Source organism: Cherax quadricarinatus, chromosome 14 (genome assembly GCF_038502225.1).
Source record: "Cherax quadricarinatus isolate ZL_2023a chromosome 14, ASM3850222v1, whole genome shotgun sequence".
NCBI lineage: Eukaryota > Metazoa > Arthropoda > Malacostraca > Decapoda > Parastacidae > Cherax > Cherax quadricarinatus.
Genome location: NC_091305.1, coordinates 35,916,152 through 35,936,697, shown reverse-complemented (window position 1 = coordinate 35,936,697; position 20,546 = coordinate 35,916,152). Strand labels below are relative to the sequence as shown.

At 46.3% G+C, this 20,546-nt stretch overlaps 1 protein-coding gene across 3 annotated transcripts in view; it reads left to right on the top strand.

The window, feature by feature from the left end:
* The window catches only part of LOC128698520 (histone-lysine N-methyltransferase SETD1B-like), a 438,732-nt gene that overhangs the window by 365,810 nt on the left and 52,376 nt on the right, over positions 1-20,546 (top strand). The window lies entirely within an intron of this gene.

The window sequence follows — 20,546 nt, the reverse complement described above, 5'->3', positions numbered from 1 at the left end:
ATGTCTCTTTATTGAATAATAACTTCATGTACAGATGTATTTACGATTTACTTTACAAATAACCAAAATATGGTACATAGTTTAAGTGTATACCTGTATACCTCATGTAAGATAATGAACCTCGGATGATAACTGATCATTTAAAAGATATATCAGACAGAAATCTTAAGACGTGTCAAGGTGTGCAACTTACTAGTACACAACCCCAGGTACACACAGTGCATGCTTGCACATACCATACAGTGTAGGCATTGACAAAGGAATCAGACATGAATTCCTTTCAGTCCTAGAGTAGGCCGAGTCCACGTATCTGTACTCCTGTTAGACCTTAGTCTTTTTTTGTATGCGTATATTTATGTGCTACCGTCTACAGGATGGATATGGGGTGCAAAATAAACTAGCCACTTCGGTGACAAAATCTGAATCTAATCTAGGTGAATACTAAGTCCACTCGCTGTCTGGTGTGAATGAACAAGTCAACTTCTTCCTGAGACACTGCACTCCAGGCACTGTAAAGTCCACCACGTTATATATAAGAGTAACGACACCCAAACTAAGTCAAAATTCAATCTTAAAAACCTATACTTCATTTGAGCACAGTCTGTCCATAGAAGACAGATAAATCGAGAAACTAAATCCCAAACAGCAGGTGAGTCCTAGAAGGAGAAGACAGTAAGTTCCCCCAAGACTCAGACTGTGTTCAGACATGACAGGGTGAAAACACTAAGTCCACTATGACATAATGAAAGATGTGTGTGTATGAAAGTGCATCAGTGTTTTATGAATATTCTAAATGGAATTAGGTATGACAACTTTTCTTCTCGGAGGCTGTGTTCAAAAACGAAGCTTAAATGACAGTCCAGATATTAGACATAGGCTACAGACACAAGGCAATTATCAGAAATTCAAAGTCCCCAAAATGTTTGTGTAAGGTTATGTTACTGTAGACAGAGCTACTGCTCACATTCTTCCCCATCAGTAGCAAATCGTAAACTGAAATCTTTGAAAGTGTGGATTGGAAGGCTCCACTAAGCAATTTGCCAAATTGTAGCCAGATCCATCACTCACTGTGGTAGTAGTTAATGAAAGGTGTTGCCAAGCACCTACGCTAACTGACTTACACTGACTGACCAACACTGACAACTCTGACCTAAACTAAATGACCTACACTCAGTATACAACCTGTCATTATGTTATAAAATTATATATAAAGAAAATGTGAGTTATTTCAACACAGGATCTGGATGTTACTACAACAGGAACTGGATGTTATCACAACACAGGCACTGGATGTTATTACAACAGGAACTGGATGATAATACAACACAGGAACTAGAAGTTATTGCAACAGGAACTGGCTGTTATTAAAACACAGGAACTTGATGTTATTACAACAGGAACTGGATGATAATACAACACAGGCACTGGATGTTATTACAACAGGAACTGGATGTAATTACAATACAGGAACTGGAGTTTATTACTACACAGATTGGATGTTATTACAAGACAGGAACTGGATGTTAGTACTGGAGTGTGGTAGTGGTAGTCATGGTGTGTGGTAGAGGTAGTACTGGTGTGTGGTAGTTGTAGCACAGGTGTGTGGTACTGGTAGTATTGGGGTGTGGTAGTGGTGGTACTGATGTGTGGTACTGGTAGTACTGGTGTGGTAGCGGTAGTACTGGTGTGTGGTAGTGGTAGTACTGGTCTGTGGTAGTGGTAGGACTGGTGTGTGGTAGTGGTGGTGGTACTGGTGTGTGGTAGTGGTAGTACTGGTGTGTCGTAGTGGTAGCACTAGTGTGGTAATGGTAGTACTGGTGTGGTAGTACTGGTGTGTGGTAGTGGTAGTACCGGTGTGTGTAGTGGAAGAACTGGTGTGGTAGTGGTAGTACTGGTGTGTGATAGTGGTAGCACTGGTGTGTGGTAGTGGTAGCGCTGGTGTGGTAGTGGTAGTACTGGTGTGGTAGGGGTAGTACTGGTGTGGTAGGGGTAGTACTGGTGTGGTAGGGGTAGTACTGGTGTGGTAGGGGTAGTCCTGGTGTGGTAGGGGTAGTACTGGTGTGGTAGGGGTAGTACTGGTGTGGTAGGGGTAGTACTGGTGTGGTAGGGGTAGTACTGGTGTGGTAGGGGTAGTACTGGTGTGGTAGGGGTAGTACTGGTGTGGTAGGGATAGTACTGGTGTGGTAGGGGTAGTACTGGTGTGGTAGGGGTAGTACTGGTGTGGTAGGGGTAGTACTGGTGTGGTAGGGGTAGTACTGGTGTGGTAGGGGTAGTACTGGTGTGGTAGGGGTAGTACTGGGGTGGTAGGGGTAGTACTGGTGTGGTAGGGGTAGTACTGGTGTGGTAGGGGTAGTACTGGTGTGGTAGGGGTAGTACTGGTGTGGTAGTGTACTGGGAGGCACTGTGGCCAGCCTACAAAACCTGTTCCAAGATGCTTCAATGAAACTGTTTACAAGGTGGATGAGTGAGGTGGTGGATGAGTGAGGTGGTGGATGAGTGAGGTGGTGGATGAGTGAGGTGGTGGATGAGTGAGGTGGTGGATGAGTTAGGTGGTGGATGAGTTAGGTGGTGGATGAGTGAGGTGGTGGATGAGTGAGGTGGTGGATGAGTGAGGTGGTGGATGAGTGAGGTGGTGGATGAGTGAGGTGGTGGATGAGTGAGGTGGTGGATGAGTGAGGTGGTGGATGAGTGAGGTGGTGGATGAGTGAGGTGGTGGATGAGTGAGGTGGTGGATGAGTGAGGTGGTGGATGAGTTAGGTGGTGGATGAGTTAGGTGGTGGATGAGTGAGGTGGTGGATGAGTGAGGTGGTGGATGAGTGAGGTGGTGGATGAGTGAGGTGGTGGATGAGTGAGGTGGTGGATGAGTGAGGTGGTGGATGAGTGAGGTGGTGGATGAGTGAGGTGGTGGATGAGTTAGGTGGTGGATGAGTTAGGTGGTGGATGAGTGAGGTGGTGGATGAGTGAGGTGGTGGATGAGTGAGGTGGTGGATGAGTTAGGTGGTGGATGAGTTAGGTGGTGGATGAGTGAGGTGGTGGATGAGTTAGGTGGTGGATGAGTGAGGTGATGGATGAGTTAGGTGGTGGATGAGTGAGGTGGTGGATGAGTGAGGTGGTGGATGAGTGAGGTGGTGGATGAGTTAGGTGGTGGATGAGTGAGGTGGTGGATGAGTTAGGTGGTGGATGAGTGAGGTGGTGGATGAGTTAGGTGGTGGATGAGTGAGGTGATGGATGAGTTAGGTGGTGGATGAGTGAGGTGGTGGATGAGTTAGGTGGTGGATGAGTGAGGTGATGGATGAGTTAGGTGGTGGATGAGTGAGGTGATGGATGAGTTAGGTGGTGGATGAGTGAGGTGGTGGATGAGTGAGGTGGTGGATGAGTGAGGTGGTGGATGAGTTAGGTGGTGGATGAGTGAGGTGGTGGATGAGTTAGGTGGTGGATGAGTGAGGTGGTGGATGAGTTAGGTGGTGGATGAGTGAGGTGATGGATGAGTGAGGTGGTGGATGAGTGAGGTGATGGATGAGTTAGGTGGTGGATGAGTGAGGTGGTGGATGAGTGAGGTGGTGGATGAGTGAGGTGGTGGATGAGTTAGGTGGTGGATGAGTGAGGTGGTGGATGAGTTAGGTGGTGGATGAGTGAGGTGGTGGATGAGTGAGGTGGTGGATGAGTTAGGTGGTGGATGAGTGAGGTGGTGGATGAGTTAGGTGGTGGATGAGTGAGGTGATGGATGAGTGAGGTGGTGGATGAGTGAGGTGATGGATGAGTGAGGTGGTGGATGAGTGAGGTGATGGATGAGTGAGGTGATAGATGAGTAAGGTGATGAATGAGTGAAGTGGTCGATGAGTTACCTGATGGATGAATGAGGTGGTGGACGAGTGAGGTGGTGGATGAGTGAGGTGGTGAATGAATGAATTGGTTGATAAGTGAAGTTGTGGATGAGTGAAGTGGTAGATGAGTGAAGTGCTGGATGAGTGAGGTGGTGGATGAGTGAGGTGGTGGATGATTGAGGTGGTGAATGAGTGAGGTGGTGAATGAGTGAGGCGATGGATGAGTGAAGTAGTGGATGAGTGAGGTGGTGGATGAGTGAGGTGATGTATGAGTGAGGTGGTGGATGAGTAAGGTGTGGATGAGTGATGTGGTGGATGAGTAAGGTGTGGATGAATGAGGTGATGAATGAGTGAGGTGGTGGATGAATGAGGTGGTGGAAGAGTGAGGTTGTGGATGAGTGAGGTGGTGAGTGAGTGAGGTGGTGGATGAGTGAAGTGGTGAATGACTAATGTGGCAGGTGAGTGAAGTGGCGGGTGAATCAGGTAATAGGTGAGTCAGGTGATGGGTGAATGACGTGATGGGTGAGGTTTTGGATGAGTGAGGTGGTGGTGGTGAGTTAGGTGTTGATTGAGTGGGGTGGTGAGTGAGGTTGTGAGTAAGGTTGTTGGTGAGTCAGTTGGTGGGTCAGTGATGTGATGAGTAAGTAAAGTGGTGGGTGAGTCAGGTGGTGGGTGAGTCGGATGGAGGGTGAGTGAGGTTGTGAGTGAATTGGTGGGTGAGTGAGGTGGCGGATGAGTGAGGTGGTGGATGAGTGAGGTGGTGGGTGAGTCAGGTAACAGGTGAGTCAGGTGGTGGGTGAGTCAGGTGGTGGGTGAGTGAGGTGGTGGATGAATGAGGTGGTGGGTGAATGAGGTGGATGAGTGAGGTGGTGGATGAGTGATGTGATGGATGAGTAAAGTGGTGGATGAGTGAGGTGGTGGATGAGTGAGGTTGTGGATGAGTGAGGTGGTGAGTGAGTGAGGTGGTGAATGAGTAATTTGGCGGGTGAGTGAAGTGACGGGTGAGTCAGGTGGTGGGTGAGTGACGTGGGTGAGTGAATTGGTGGGTGAGCGAGGTGGCGGATGGGTGGGGTGGCGGATGAGTGAGGTGGTGGATAAGTGAGGTGGTGGGTAAGTCAGGTAACAGGTGAGTCAGGTGGTGGGTGGGTGAGGTTGTGGGTGAGTGAGGTGGTGGGTGAGTGAGGTGGTGGGAGAGTGACGTGGTGGGTGAGTCAGTTGCTGGGTGAGTGAGGTGTTGGATGAGTGAAATTGTGGATGGGTCAGGTGGTGGGTGAGTCAGTTGGTGAGTAAGGTGGTGGGTGAGTCATTTGGTGAGTGAGGTGGTAAATGAATCATTTGGTGAGTGAGGTGGTGGGTGAGTGAGGTGGTGGGTGAGTGAGGTGGTAAGTGAGTCAGTTGGTGAGTGAGGTGGTGGGTGAGTGACTGCACTCCATCTCCAGGGCTCAAGTCCAGCCTGCCGGTTTCCCTGAATCCCTTCACAAATATTACCCTGCTCACACTCCAACAGCACGTCAAGTTCTAAAAACCATGTCTTCATTCACTCCTATTTAAAACGCTCACGCATGTTTGCCGGAAGTTCAAGCCCCTCGCACACAAAACTTCCTTTACGCCCTCTCTCCAACCTTTCCTAGGCCGACCTCTACCCCGCCTGAGGAAGGGAAGTAAAGAGTGTTGATATAGCTAGTGGAAGGGAGGGTTGTAACGTGAGCAGATCACTGTAGGTCACACACAATACCATTAACAAGAAATATATTTTCACTATACTTTTGAAATAACGTAACTACTGTTTGATTAAATGTTCAGTTTAAGTGGTAACATCCCACTCACCGTGTCACTGACCAGCCATCAGTGACACCCCACTCACCGTGTCACTGACCAGCCATCAGTGACACCCCACTCACCGTGTCAACGATCAGCCATCAGTGACACCCCACTCACCGTGTCAACGATCAGCCATCAGTGACACCCCACTCACCGTGTCACTGACCAGCCATCAGTGACACCCCACTCACCGTGTCACTGACCAGCCATCAGTGACACCCCACTCACCGTGTCAACGATCAGCCATCAGTGACACCCCACTCACCGTGTCAACGATCAGCCATCAGTGACACCCCACTCACCGTGTCAACGATCAGCCATCAGTGACACCCCACTCACCGTGTCAACGATCAGCCATCAGTGACACCCCACTCACCGTGTCACTGACCAGCCATCAGTGACACCCCACTCACCGTGTCAACGATCAGCCATCAGTGACACCCCACTCACCGTGTCAACGATCAGCCATCAGTGACACCCCACTCACCGTGTCAACGATCAGCCATCAGTGACACCCCACTCACCGTGTCAACGATCAGCCATCAGTGACACCCCACTCACCGTGTCACTGACCAGCCATCAGTGACACCCCACTCACCGTGTCAACGATCAGCCATCAGTGACACCCCACTCACCGTGTCAACGATCAGCCATCAGTGACACCCCACTCACCGTGTCAACGATCAGCCATCAGTGACACCCCACTCACCGTGTCAACGATCAGCCATCATTGAACAGTCACTGCTGTTTAACACTTCCTTGCCATTAGAGCTGGTCCAGCACATCATTAAAGCTCGTCCAGCACGTCTTTAGAGTACGTCCAGCACGTCGTTACAGTACGTCCAGCACGTCATTAGAGCTCGTCCAGCACGTCATTAAAGCACGTCCAGCACGTCATTCAATAGGCATCTTGCTGGACATTTTAACAGACTAACTGGTGCCATAATAGTTTCTGGTCTGACTGTCACACACCACAAATATCAACTTAAGTTCATCTCCACAAAGTTAACCAGGTTAGGTTAGGTAAGAGTCGTCAGAAAACAGGACAAGTTTTTCCTGACGCGGGTCTTAGTCATATGATGTCCCGCCGCAGGAGCTTTTGGTCATCTGACCGAGGCCTTCCACTGGCTTACCATTACACCCCTTTAAAAATTAGGGTTATGTAACTAAGAACCGTATTACACTGGACGTGTTTCCTTAAGACACGTGCTGTTCCTGTTCACCTAACAGCAAGTAGGTACCTGGGTACATAACAAAAAGGCACAATACCTATATATACTCCCTCTACTTTTTGTTAGTTTGACTTTGTAAATGGTCCTAGTAGGACCGAAACGTCGTCATAAGCTTCTCTCTCCAATATGCGGGTTATTTGTGTAAGTTACCTGGGTGTTAGCCGACTGTTGTGGGTCGCATCATGGGGAACTGAATTAACCTAAGTTACCCGAAATTCTCTGAATAACGGGACTGTCTTTTTAGTATGTCACTGATATCAGATATGGTCTATATAAGTTGTATCATGTACTTGTAGAAATGAAGATTATTATTATTATTATTATTAATTATTATTATTATTATTATTATTATTATTATTATTATTGTTATTATTATTATTATTATTATTATTGTTATTATTATTGTTGTTATTATTATTATTATTATTATTATTATTATTATTATTATTATTATTATTATTATTATTATCATTATTATTATTATTATTATTATTATTATTATTATTATTATTATTATTATTATTATTATTACCACCTCTGTTCTGTCATAAGTGTCTTCAGTGATCCTCCACACACTGTCGGATCTTAAGAAAGATTATATAAATGTTTATAACTTGTCTCTCCTACAAGAGCACAGTGCAGGTAAATAAAGATGACATAACCAATGGTATCCTCAAGAAGATGTGAGATACTGTGACTTGTTGCCTTGTTCAACGTTATATTACAACACAACAGCTGAGAGTTTTTGCTTCGTCTTCAGACATTGTCGAATTTAATGCGTAAAGTGGAGAACCGTTCTTATGTTTGTATTACATGTCGAGCCTTCTGGCATGGCAACCCGAGCATCCGGCAGTCCTGTCACCAGACAAGAGCATCCGGCAGTCCTGCCACCAGACAAGAACATCCGGCAGTCCTGCCACCAGACAAGAGCATCCGGCAGTCAAGAGCATCCGGCAGTCCTGCCACCAGACAAGAGCATCCGGCAGTCCTGCCACCATACAAGAACATCCGGCAGTCCTGCCACCAGACAAGAACATCCGGCAGTCCTGCCACCAGACAAGAGCATCCGGCAGTCCTGCCACCAGACAAGAGCATCCGGCAGTCCTGCCACCAGACAAGAGCATCCGGCAGTCCTGCCACCAGACAAAAGCATCCGGCAGTCCTGCCACCAGACAAGAGCATCCGGCAGTCCTGCCACCAGACAAGAGCATCCGGCAGTCCTGCCACCAGACAAGAACATCCGGCAGTCCTGCCGCCAGACAAGAACATCCGGCAGTCCTGCCACCAGACAAGAGCATCCGGCAGTCCTGCCACCAGACAAGAACATACGGCAGTCCTGCCACCAGACAAGAACATCCGGCAGTCCTGCCACCAGACAAGAACATCCGGCAGTCCTGCCACCAGACAAGAACATCCGGCAGTCCTGCCACCAAACAAGAACATCCGGCAGTCCTGCCACCAGACAAGAACATCCGGCAGTCCTGCCACCAGCAAGAGCATCCGGCAGTCCTGCCACCAGACAAGAACATCCGGCAGTCCTGCCACCAGACAAGAACATACGGCAGTCCTGCCACCAGACAAGAACATCCGGCAGTCCTGCCACCAGACAAGAACATCCGGCAGTCCTGCCACCAGACAAGAACATCCGGCAGTCCTGCCACCAAACAAGAACATCCGGCAGTCCTGCCACCAGACAAGAACATCCGGCAGTCCTGCCACCAGCAAGAGCATCCAGCAGTCCTGCCACCAGACAAGAACATCCGGCAGTCCTGCCACCAGACAAGAACATACGGCAGTCCTGCCACCAGACAAGAACATCCGGCAGTCCTGCCACCAGACAAGAACATCCGGCAGTCCTGCCACCAGACAAGAACATCCGGCAGTCCTGCCACCAAACAAGAACATCCGGCAGTCCTGCCACCAGACAAGAACATCCGGCAGTCCTGCCACCAGCAAGAGCATCCGGCAGTCCTGCCACCAGACAAGAACATCCGGCAGTCCTGCCACCAGACAAGAACATCCGGCAGTCCTGCCACCAGACAAGAACATCCGGCAGTCCTGCCACCAGACAAGAACATCCGGCAGTCCTGCCACCAGACAAGAACATCCGGCAGTCCTGCCACCAAACAAGAACATCCGGCAGTCCTGCCACCAAACAAGAACATCCGACAGTCCTGCCACCAAACAAGAACATCCTGACCGCACTAGGTGTTCCGTGGCTCAGTTGATAGCGCACTTAGCTCACACACTAAGTGTCTGTGGTTCGATCCCCGGTAAGGGATATGTGGAGCAGCAGGCCTCCAGCAGCAACTGCCTGGTTGACCAGGCAAGCATCAGACGAGCCTGGCCCATGACCGGGCTCCGGGAGTAGAGAGACTCTCGAAACTCATCAAAGGTATATCAAAGATGTAAGTGTAGAAACATTGGGCGTGTTTCCTTACACCAGTTGTTCCTGTTCACCTAGAAGAGTAGGTATCTGGGCGTTAATCGACTGGTGTGGGTTGCATCCTGGGGATGGTAGTATACCTTAGATAGGGGTTGATTTTGAAATCAACTGAGGGTCGGATAACAGCTCTTAGCCTATAAAATTGATTTGTCTGAATAAAACCCGTTACGTTACTTTACAAAGGAGTGTTCTGCGCAGCAGCATCTATGTCTCAGCCATATTTCGCCCAGGATGTTCGTGCAAATTCAAGTACGGGGACTTTTTATAGTAGCTCCCACCCAGGTATAGGAAGACCTGACCTTGCGAGTGTCACTCAAGTTGCATGACCCTGGCCAGCTGTCATTGCAAAGAAATTGTCCAACCTGACGTGTGAGTCTCCCGAGGCAAGGTCAACACTCTCACCTGAACACACCTTCGATATTGCCAGAGCTACGACCAGAACTGGAACTAGTTCAGGTATTGAGCTACGTGTTCACTACGGGATCAGCACACAATTTCCAAGAGGACGACGTAACCGATTAACAATAACGTTTCCTTCACAAGGCATTCCCATACACTGCTACATTTAAATACCCCTACAGTACTGTGAATTAATTTGTATCCTACGTAGTCATAATGACATACAGTATCGCACCTCATGTGCCTCCAGTAATATGTTTTGGTTGAGGTAAGCGTCTTCTTACACAGTCTCTCAACAAAGAACAATATGCATTAGACTCCCTAGAAATAGCAAGAGTCACATAGTCTTACAGCACCACTTACTATACTCTGGTTATTAAATAGGAGCCATAAATTCCTTCACATCAACCTGGGACACAGGAATATCCGCTACAAGTGAAATGTTATCTCATAGATTATTGCTTGTTTGTTTGTGTTCCCAGACTTACCATTACCTGAAAACTGCTTCCGTACTTTAAAGCAGTACTTACACTTTGTAACTTCATAGTCTTACCCTTGAAATTAGTTACGTATTATTGTTTTTTGTAGACCGCGGATGTTGATTACCTAAAATATCACCCTTCAAATCACCTGAAAACGTTTTCCTCTGATGCGTTTTCTCATGAGTTCTGCAATGAAAACAAAGAAATCTTAATTGTCCATTCACTTCAAACGTGTCTCCCAGTTTAGTTGTTTCAATCGCAGACGTAAGTACTCGATGCCCAAGAAAAACGTGAACATAAGGAATAACAGTATTTAATATCATTTCCGGTAACACAAACTGCTCAAGATCACTAAAGTTAGTGATTCCTGCTGATTTGTATTTAGTCAATACCTTAGATTTCTCTCGAGCAAAATCCACGTTGGACTGCCCAGGCTGAAACTTATTCAGTCTGAACTCTTCTGTATCTAGGTATCTAACGCAGCTGATTTAACAGCACTGTGATATACATGTTCTTCATCAAGCAAGTAGAAATTGCACACGCTCAGGTTCAATAAAACGTGGAGCTAATGTTGTCGATTTTATGAATTAAAACACTAACCGCTTGTACGATGATACTGCCGCATCTCCTTTGTCATGTTCCTCCTTGGCAAAAATCATACTGTTCCTCTCTGTTCCAGAATAAACTTCGCAAATCCAAGAGTAAGAGAAGCAGATTTATCTTGACTATGCCCTGACCTGTTATCACATGCCTCCTCAACAGGCATATCACCGGACAAACGATCTGGAGCGTAATCACCATCACAACAAGGAAACAGAGGGGAGGAGGAAACTATCACGAGCTCAAAGTAAATTAGAACCATCAGAGGGAGATACAGAAATCATAGTCGATGTATCAGCCATTAATTTGTTACATATCAGCTCACGAAGTTCCACTGATGTTAAATGGCAAATGGCAAAGTTATTAATTGTAACAACACTGCAGCGATCATTTAGGCAGAGAATGCAGTATAAATCATGTCACAAATACCTGACTCGCGCTGGTGGCACTACACAAACCTCAGACAACAAGGAAGCAGCGACTACCAATAAACGGTGTTGAAACAGGCACCCTGTTTCACTAGCACAAGTAATTTCAAAGGATCTGCAGTACTTGGCCATGGTATATACCAGCTTACAACACAGTCAATAAGGCAGTCAGAGTAATAAAGTATACACCATCATTTGTTTTGTGTAAATCATTAGTAGCAGTGTGCTAGTGAGCTAATGTGAACTGGAGTGTGGTGTTTTTTTTTTTTGGAATAGATTATAAGTTGTATGTAAGTTACTCATTATTATATATCTTTTTGTATAGGTGAGTTTTTGTGTCCTTCTTCATACAACGTTAATTATTTGCACTCATGCTTAATTTATATGAGTACATGCTGGCCAAGGTTTGCTCTGTATTTCAGAATAATTTTATAACCCCTAGACAGCAGTGTGAGATGCTTTTAGGAGCCAGGAACATTTTATTTAAGTTACGACATCAAAGTCGTAACACTGGTGTACTGTAATATAGTAATTTCTGTGAGATATCTAAAGAATGCCTTTACATTTATTTAATACATCGGCCATTTTCCACCGGACGGCCCCTAACCCGAAAAAGAAGATACACTTTCATCATCACTCACTCCATCACTATCTTTCTCGAGATGTGCAGATACAACAGTTCAAAAGCTGCAACATATCGACATCTCTCTTTCAGAGTGCAGTCCAGTTAGCTGGACTCAAGTCCAGCTAACCGGCTTCCCTGAATCCTTTCGTGTTACTTTGCTCACACTCTAACAGCACGTCATAAAAATCATTTACCTCTACTCGCTCCTATCTAACACGCTCACACACGCTTGCACACAAAACCTGCTGTACCCCCTCCCTCCAACCTTTCCTAGGACGGCTCCTAACCCGCCTTCCTTCCACTACAAAAGTATATACCCTCTTAGTCGGTCTATTTTGTTCCATCCTCTCTAAATTTCCGAGACACAACAACCTCTCGTCAGTCCTCTGTGGAATACTTTAATAACCCCACACTTCCTAGTCTCTAAGCTACGGATCCTCTGCATAATATTCACACAACACATTGCCCTCAGACATGACATCTCTACTGCCTCCAGCCTTCTCCTTGTTGCAACATTCACTACCCATGCTTCACACCCATATAAGAACGTTGGTACAACTATTCTTCCATGCTCTCCCCTCTTTGCTTCCATGAATAACGTCTTTTATCTCCACAGATTCCTCAGTATTCCGCTCATCTTTCTCGCCTCGTCACTTCTATGGTTCGCCTCGTCTATCATAAACCCTTCTGCTGACAGATCCACTCACAAATATCTGAACACATTCACTTCCTCCATACGTTCTCTAATCTGATATCCAATCTTTCATTTTGGCTTAAAGCTTTCAGAGGTGATATTTCATAGTGGAAGGTCTTGGGTTGTGTACCTTCTAATTTGTTATTTTTTATTAAAGAAATGATACTATTTTGTTTGTGATAACCTGTGAATGTTTCTTCTGATCCACATCAAATCTTTCTAATTGTGTCAGACACTTAGGCTGTACTCTGCGCTGTTCCTACAACATTCATTGAGGTAGAGGTTGCTAGGGCTATGACACGCGGGGAAAACTTTCTCATATCGTACAGTGACCGAAATACATCTAGTTATTACTTTTCTTCTTAATATTTCCCAATGATGGTGCTGCACAGTCACTGAAATGATTAATGCAAAGGTTATTAATCGTTTCAAGCCTCACATATCATGAATCATTGGTGCTGCCCTTTTTTTTCTCTCTTACCACCTCCTCTCTTTCTCTCCTTCTTCATTATTTGATACCCTCTAGGGAATATCACATTAGTTTTCATTTCTGTCAGTTTGTCTTTACTAAGGCTATTCTTCTCTTTTTTTTTTTTTTGCTTCTATACTGAATGTAATCATCTCACAGCTCTTCTTGGTAGTGCCACCAGCATTTGTGTACGTGATATATATCTCTTCTTCATGCACTGGGTCCTTGCTTGATGCCTTGAGGGACAGGCAAGAGTGTCCATGTGGATGGTCTGGTGGGTAGGTTTGTGGTTATTGCTGCTAGTGGAGGAATTCTGGCCACCTGTGTTGCTGCATCTGTTGACAGGAAATAACATACTTGTGGGATGAAGAGGGGGAACCAGGGACCAGGCACCAAGGACCATGTACCAGGGACCAGGAATCAGGTACTAAGAACCAGGAATCAGGTCCTAAGGACCATGTACTAGGGACCAGGAGCCAGGGACCAGGAACAAGGAACCAGCAGTCAGAGACCAAGAACCAGGTACCAAGAACCAGGTACCAAGAATCAAGAAGCAGGTACCAAGTACCAGGTACCAGGGACGGGGGGATGGTATTCATCCAGTCTCCTTGCTGGGGTTGTTCCACCCTGGTTGTTGGAGTGTTTTGCGGTCGTTACTGTGTTGGTCAGCCTTCATTACTGCTTATACTCGTGTGTGGGGGGGGGGGGGGCCGGCAAAAACAGCAGCAGTAATGGTTGAACAGGTAACCACAAGAATCTTCCCACATAGAAAGTAGTTACGCTCAGTACATACACTCATCCTCACTCACCCCTCGCTAACTTACCCTTACCCATCCTAACTCACCCCCCATTTACTTCCCCTAACTTATCCTCACCCTCATTTACTCACTTTCACTCACCCTCCCTCACCATCACCAACACATTCTCACAGTTACACTCACTTTCACTGTGGCAGTCGCACTCTCAATCAAACTCTCGTACCAGACGAAACATTACAATGGGAACAAAAAGTCGTCCAGGACACAGCAAAAAAAAAAAATCTACATCTACAAACCTGTAAAATCCAGGATAAGATTCACTTGTAGAATTGAACCATTAATCACAGGTTCATAAACACTGACGATGAAAAAGACGTCATTGAAAAGTTTAAAACACCAAGAAGAAGAATCAATGTTCAGCAACCCACTGAACGTTGGAGAATGCAGATATTTTTTTTTTCATTATCGTTGAAGGTCACACAGAGCATGTCCCGGACGATTTGTGGTATTCCTTACTCACAAAGAAGGGCAAAATAGTACTAGTAATAATAGTAGAATTACCGACAAAATGTTAGGTAAATTAACACAGATGTCACATTAGCAAGAGCACTGACTGGCCACTGCAGACAGAGCCTTCACTTGAAGGAGGCAGCAGAACACTGGTAACTAAATATCTTACAGAGCAGTAGTATTAACATCACACATAAAAGTGAAAGAGGGAAGATAATACTGTCACCTTGTCGGCAAAAGACACATATGCACCCATCAAAGTGTTTATTGAGAAAACTGAAGATAGGTGTAACGGAGTGTTTCCTTGACGTCTTGATGGATACACACGAGTCTTTGAGAAAGTGGTGAGATGTCAGTTTACAAACTTATGGAAGAGCACAACATACATAGCCCAAACCAGCTTGGGTTTACAGCTGGGAAATCGTAGTTGTCACAACTACTAACACCACTGTGACAGGATTACGGAGGTGCTGAAACAAAAGCAAGACGTAGAGGTGGTGGACACGGACTTCGCTAAGGTGTCTGGCAAATGCGATCATGGGGTGAGTGTAGGTGAAGTGAGTGAGATGTTAGTTTAATATGTTTATTACACACCCCATACCCATCCTGTGGGCGGTAGTCAAAAGATTACACAGGTACATAATGGGTCCAGGGACTGGACCTCAAAGTTTTGATAGCTGAGCAAGTTACAGAGGTAATGAATTCACAATTTACAAAGGTAATGAACTCACAATTTACAAAGGTAATGAACTCCAGGTAGGTCTAGTCACAATCATGACAAGTTACAAAGGTATGGAAAGGAAGTGTTGAACTTTCTGAAAGATAGAACACAAGGAGTAGTAGTTAACAGAAAAATCCAACATTCACTGAGAATTACTCACTCACCGTCACTCACTCTTATCCTCACCGCTCACCTACATTCACTCACCCTCACCTACATTCACTCACCCTCACTCTTATCCTCACTCCTCACCTACATTCACTCAACCTCATTCAATATAACTTACCCTCAATCACTCACCCTCACTTCCTTATCGTCATGCACTCAGCCTCATTCATCCGTACTCACTCCCATTCACTCTCCCTCACCTCTCGTTCCCCCTTACTCTCCCTCACTCACCTTTTCTCATTCACCCTCATAATCACTCACCCTCACTCACTCGCCCTCATTCATCCATTTTTACTCATCCTTATATATTAAATGCCACTCATGCTCGCTCTCTCTCTCTCTCTCTCTCTCTCATTCACACATAACTGTTTCTGCCCACACAACCACCCACATGACACAGCATCACCTGCCATTGTATTCTGTGTAAATTCCCATAAAACACACACACACACACACACACACACACACACACACACACACACACACACACACACACACACACACACACACACACACACACACAATTGCTGGACGTGTGGAAGGCAGCAAATGTAGTAACTGACATGCATAGTAAGTAAAGCTAAGGAGAAGATTATCAGGAGAAAAGTGATGGAGCGCCTAGACAGGACTGGATTCATACATTACAACAAGCACGGCTTGAGAGCTGGTAAATCTTGTGTCACAAACCTACTGGAGTTCTACAACAAGGTAACAGAAGTAAGACAAGAGAGAGAGAGAGAGAGAGAGAGAGAGAGAGAGAGAGAGAGAGAGAGAGAGAGAGAGAGAGAGAGAGAGAGAGAGAGAGAGAGAGAGAGAGAGAGAGAGAGAGAGAAAGGATGGGTAGAATGAATTTTCTTGTACAGTAAGAAGGCTTTCGACACAGTATCGCAAGAGACTGGTATAAAAGCTAGAGGAATTGGTAGGATTAAACAGGAAAATCACTGTAGTGGATGAAAGACATACCTGACAGGAAGGAAACGAGTGATGGTCCGTGACGAGTTGTTGGAAAGGGTGCAAGTGACGAGTGGGGTTCCACAGCACCGGTCATAGAGCCGGTGCTGTTTCATGTATACGTGAATGGTAATACAGAAGGGATAGTGTCAGAGGTGTCCCTGATTGTGGATAACATGGAACTTATGATGAGAATGTAATAGTAGTGGACTGTAGATAGACCTGGACGGGCTGTAAGTCTGGTCACACACACACACACACACACACACACTCCTCAGTCACTGCCATCTGTCACGCTGTAATACTACTGTAAACAAACATTAGATGGCTCTCACAACCGTGTGTATGTGTGTACTCACCTAGTTGTGGTTGTAGTGGTCGAGTCATAGTTCTTGGCCCCGCCTCTTCACTGGTCGCTACTAGGTCATTCTTCCTGCTCCATGAGCTATCATACCTCTTCTTAAAGCTATGGATCCCACTTCTGTGTGTGTATGTGTGCTAACCTATATGCTGTAACAGAGGTTGATTTTCAGCTCCTGACCCTGCCTCTTGCTGGCCGCTACTGTGTTCACTCCAGCATTCGAGTCTTATCATACTTCTTAAAGCTGTGTATAGATCCTGCCTCTACCGACAGTGGAGTGGTAGATGCAGGTCGCCCTACTTCCTGATCACCCTAAGGCTGAAGAAATACTTCCTAACATCCCAGTGACTCATCTGTACTTTCAGCTTCGAGTTGTACTTTCCAGTTCTAAGTCTGCCAGTTCAGACTGATACTACTGAAGTCTGTCAGCTCAGACTAATACTACTGAAGTCTGCCAGCTCAGACTGATACTACTGAAGTCTGCCAGCTCAGACTGATACTACTGAAGTCTGCCAGCTCAGACTGATACTACTGAAGTCTGCCAGCTCAGACTGATACTACTGAAGTCTGCCAGCTCAGACTGATACTACTGAAGTCTGCCAGCTCAGACTGATACTACTGAAGTCTGCCAGCTCAGACTGATACTACTGAAGTCTGCCAGTTCAGACTGATACTACTGAAGTCTGCCAGCTCAGACTGATACTACTGAAGTCTGCCAGCTCAGACTGATACTACTGAAGTCTGCCAGTTCAGACTGATACTACTGAAGTCTGCCAGTTCAGACTGATACTACTGAAGTCTGCCAGTTCAGACTGATACTACTGAAGTCTGCCAGTTCAGACTGATACTACTGAAGTCTGCCAGTTCAGACTGATACTACTGAAGTCTGCCAGTTCAGACTGATACTACTGAAGTCTGCCAGCTCAGACTGATACTACTGAAGTCTGCCAGCTCAGACTGATACTACTGAAGTCTGCCAGCTCAGACTGATACTACTGAAGTCTGCCAGTTCAGACTGATACTACTGAAGTCTGCCAGCTCAGACTGATACTACTGAAGTCTGCCAGCTCAGACTGATACTACTGAAGTCTGCCAGCTCAGACTGATACTACTGAAGTCTGCCAGTTCAGACTGATACTACTGAAGTCTGCCAGCTCAGACTGATACTACTGAAGTCTGCCAGCTCAGACTGATACTACTGAAGTCTGCCAGTTCAGACTGATACTACTGAAGTCTGCCAGTTCAGACTGATACTACTGAAGTCTGCCAGCTCAGACTGATACTACTGAAGTCTGCCAGCTCAGACTGATACTACTGAAGTCTGCCAGTTCAGACTGATACTACTGAAGTCTGCCAGCTCAGACTGATACTACTGAAGTCTGCCAGCTCAGACTGATACTACTGAAGTCTGCCAGCTCAGACTGATACTACTGAAGTCTGCCAGTTCAGACTGATACTACTGAAGTCTGCCAGCTCAGACTGATACTACTGAAGTCTGCCAGCTCAGACTGATACTACTGAAGTCTGCCAGTTCAGACTGATACTACTGAAGTCTGCCAGTTCAGACTGATACTACTGAAGTCTGCCAGTTCAGACTGATACTACTGAAGTCTGCCAGTTCAGACTGATACTACTGAAGTCTGCCAGTTCAGACTGATACTACTGAAGTCTGCCAGTTCAGACTGATACTACTGAAGTCTGCCAGCTCAGACTGATACTACTGAAGTCTACCAGCTCAGACTGACACTACTGAAGTCTGCCAGCTCAGACTGACACTACTGAAGTCTGCCAGTTCAGACTGATACTACTGAAGTCTGCCAGCTCAGACTCTACATAGAAACATCCAGACCTCTGACCCCCATCACTCCCTCTCACCCCCTCTCACACCCGCCACTCCCTCTCACCCCCGTCCCCCCTCACCCCCACCTTCCCTTCCCTCTCACCCCTTCCTAACTTGCCCTTCCCTTCCCTCTCACCCCGCCTTCCCCCTCCCCCTTATCAGCATACAGTCATCGAGGCAAGAAATGTCAGGATCGTGGAGTCGTTCAGCTGACTCTTCAGAATAACGGTGCTGACAACACTGCTGTTACAACCACACCTGTGTTGCAGCATTTCTGCAGTGATGCAATGTTACAGCATTACTGCAGTGTTGCAGCACTGATACAGTGTTGTAATACTGCTGCAGTGGAGTGTTGGAGTGGTGGAGGGAGTGTTGGAGTGGTGGAGGGAGTGTTGGAGTGGTGGAGGGAGGGTTGGAGTGCTGGAGGGAGTGTTGGAGTGGTAGAGGGGGTGTTGGAGTGCTGGAGGGAGTGTTGGAGTGGTAGAGGGGGTGTTGGAGTGATGGAGGGAGTGTTGGAGTGCTGGAGAAGTATTGGAGTCTTGAGGGAGTGTTGGAGTGCTGGAGGGAGTATTAGAGTTTTGGATGGAGCAGTGGAGGGATACTTGAAGGATATCTGTAGGGTGTTTTCAGGGGCCAACGCCCCCGGGGCCCGGTCCTAGACCTGACCTCCTTGTATATCAAGACCTATGGCATGCTAAGAGTACGTTGCATTTTATTCGGTTTGTCACACAGCCGTATAGGCTGCCCTCCCGACCAGCCAACCAGATGCTCAGTGTATAACGAGCAGGAACCCCTCGTTATGCCAGCACCTTGGTTCAACCAGCCAATCACAAGGAAGCCCACCAAAGCTGTGAAGCGATGTTGGACACTCGTGAATCAACACTGGCAGATTTATCTCCAAGTCTGGTCGAAGACGGTTCTCACCGTGTCTCTTGTTTGCAAATTGCCTTACTGCTCATAATTGCTTGCTGTTTTGTGAAGGAAGTCTATAAGTATTTACTCTCCACTGCCTTTTGTTCGTTCCTCATTTCTAGCTTGGTTATCTTGCTACAACCAGGTGTGCAGGCCACTAGATGACACCTGTGTTCGTAATAAGGCCTCCTCGACCAGGTTGTTACTGCTGGATGCACACGCTGTCCAAGAGCCCGTCTGGTCAGGAACTGATTTGAAGAACTTGGACAGCTTCCTCTTGACGACAGTACGAAGTTTGTTGGTAATTCCTTTTATATAAAGCACAGTGAGGAAGGACGTTGAAGAGTCGGGGACCTCTGATACTCATCGAGTTCTCTTAGTGTACTTGTCGCACCCGTGGTTTGTAGTAGAGGTATTTTACAGCATCTGCCAAGTCTCGTGATGTCATTCAGAGTGATTTCGGTGTTCAGCTTTGGGACAGTCCCTCCAGGATTTTCCAGACGTAAATTATGATACATCTTGCCCACTTTCCAAGGAATACAATGGAAGGGATTTAAAACAGCCTCAGTAGTTCAGATGACTGAGTGTTTACGAGCAGTTAAAGTTCTCTGTTTTCCAGCGCAACAATCTGGCCTGTCTAGAAGGAAGACGTCAGTATACAGCAATATTTCAGCCTGGATAGAACAAGTGACTTAAAGAGTATCATGAGCAGCTCAGCGTCCCTGGTCTTAAAACTTCTAGTTATCCAACCTATCATTTATTTTTCTGTAGCAATGACACCATTGTTGTGATCCTTGAACGTGAGATCAATCGACATCATTACTCCTACGTTTCGCACATGTGGCTTACGTTCTATTAAAAGATCTGTGTTTATCCTGTGCTCTGTCATAGTCTTTATTTCCTCAGTTCTTCCATACAGGAGACACTGAAACTTGGACTCGTGAAACATTATGTTGTTATCTAAGGTCCACTGGAAGACTTGGCATATATTCGCATGAAGATTCGCTGGTTGTGTAGTTAGGTGGAGTCATGGAGTGAGTGGAGGAATGAGTGGTGGAGTGTGATGCGCAGTGAGTATTGGATTGTGTAGTGAAGTGTTGGAGAGAGAGAGAGTGTGTGAGCGAGAGTTAACGAAGTCAGTTTAAAGCAATTCTTAGCACAAAAGGAATCTTGTGAGAGTGAGTTAGCTTGTCGACTTGTCATGATAGTTTCTCAGATAAAGTTGATGGGTTTATCTCCAGCTCTTCAGTTTTGATCGAGAACAAAGAGATAAACACGTCCCAAGGTTGAAGGACTGACCACCAC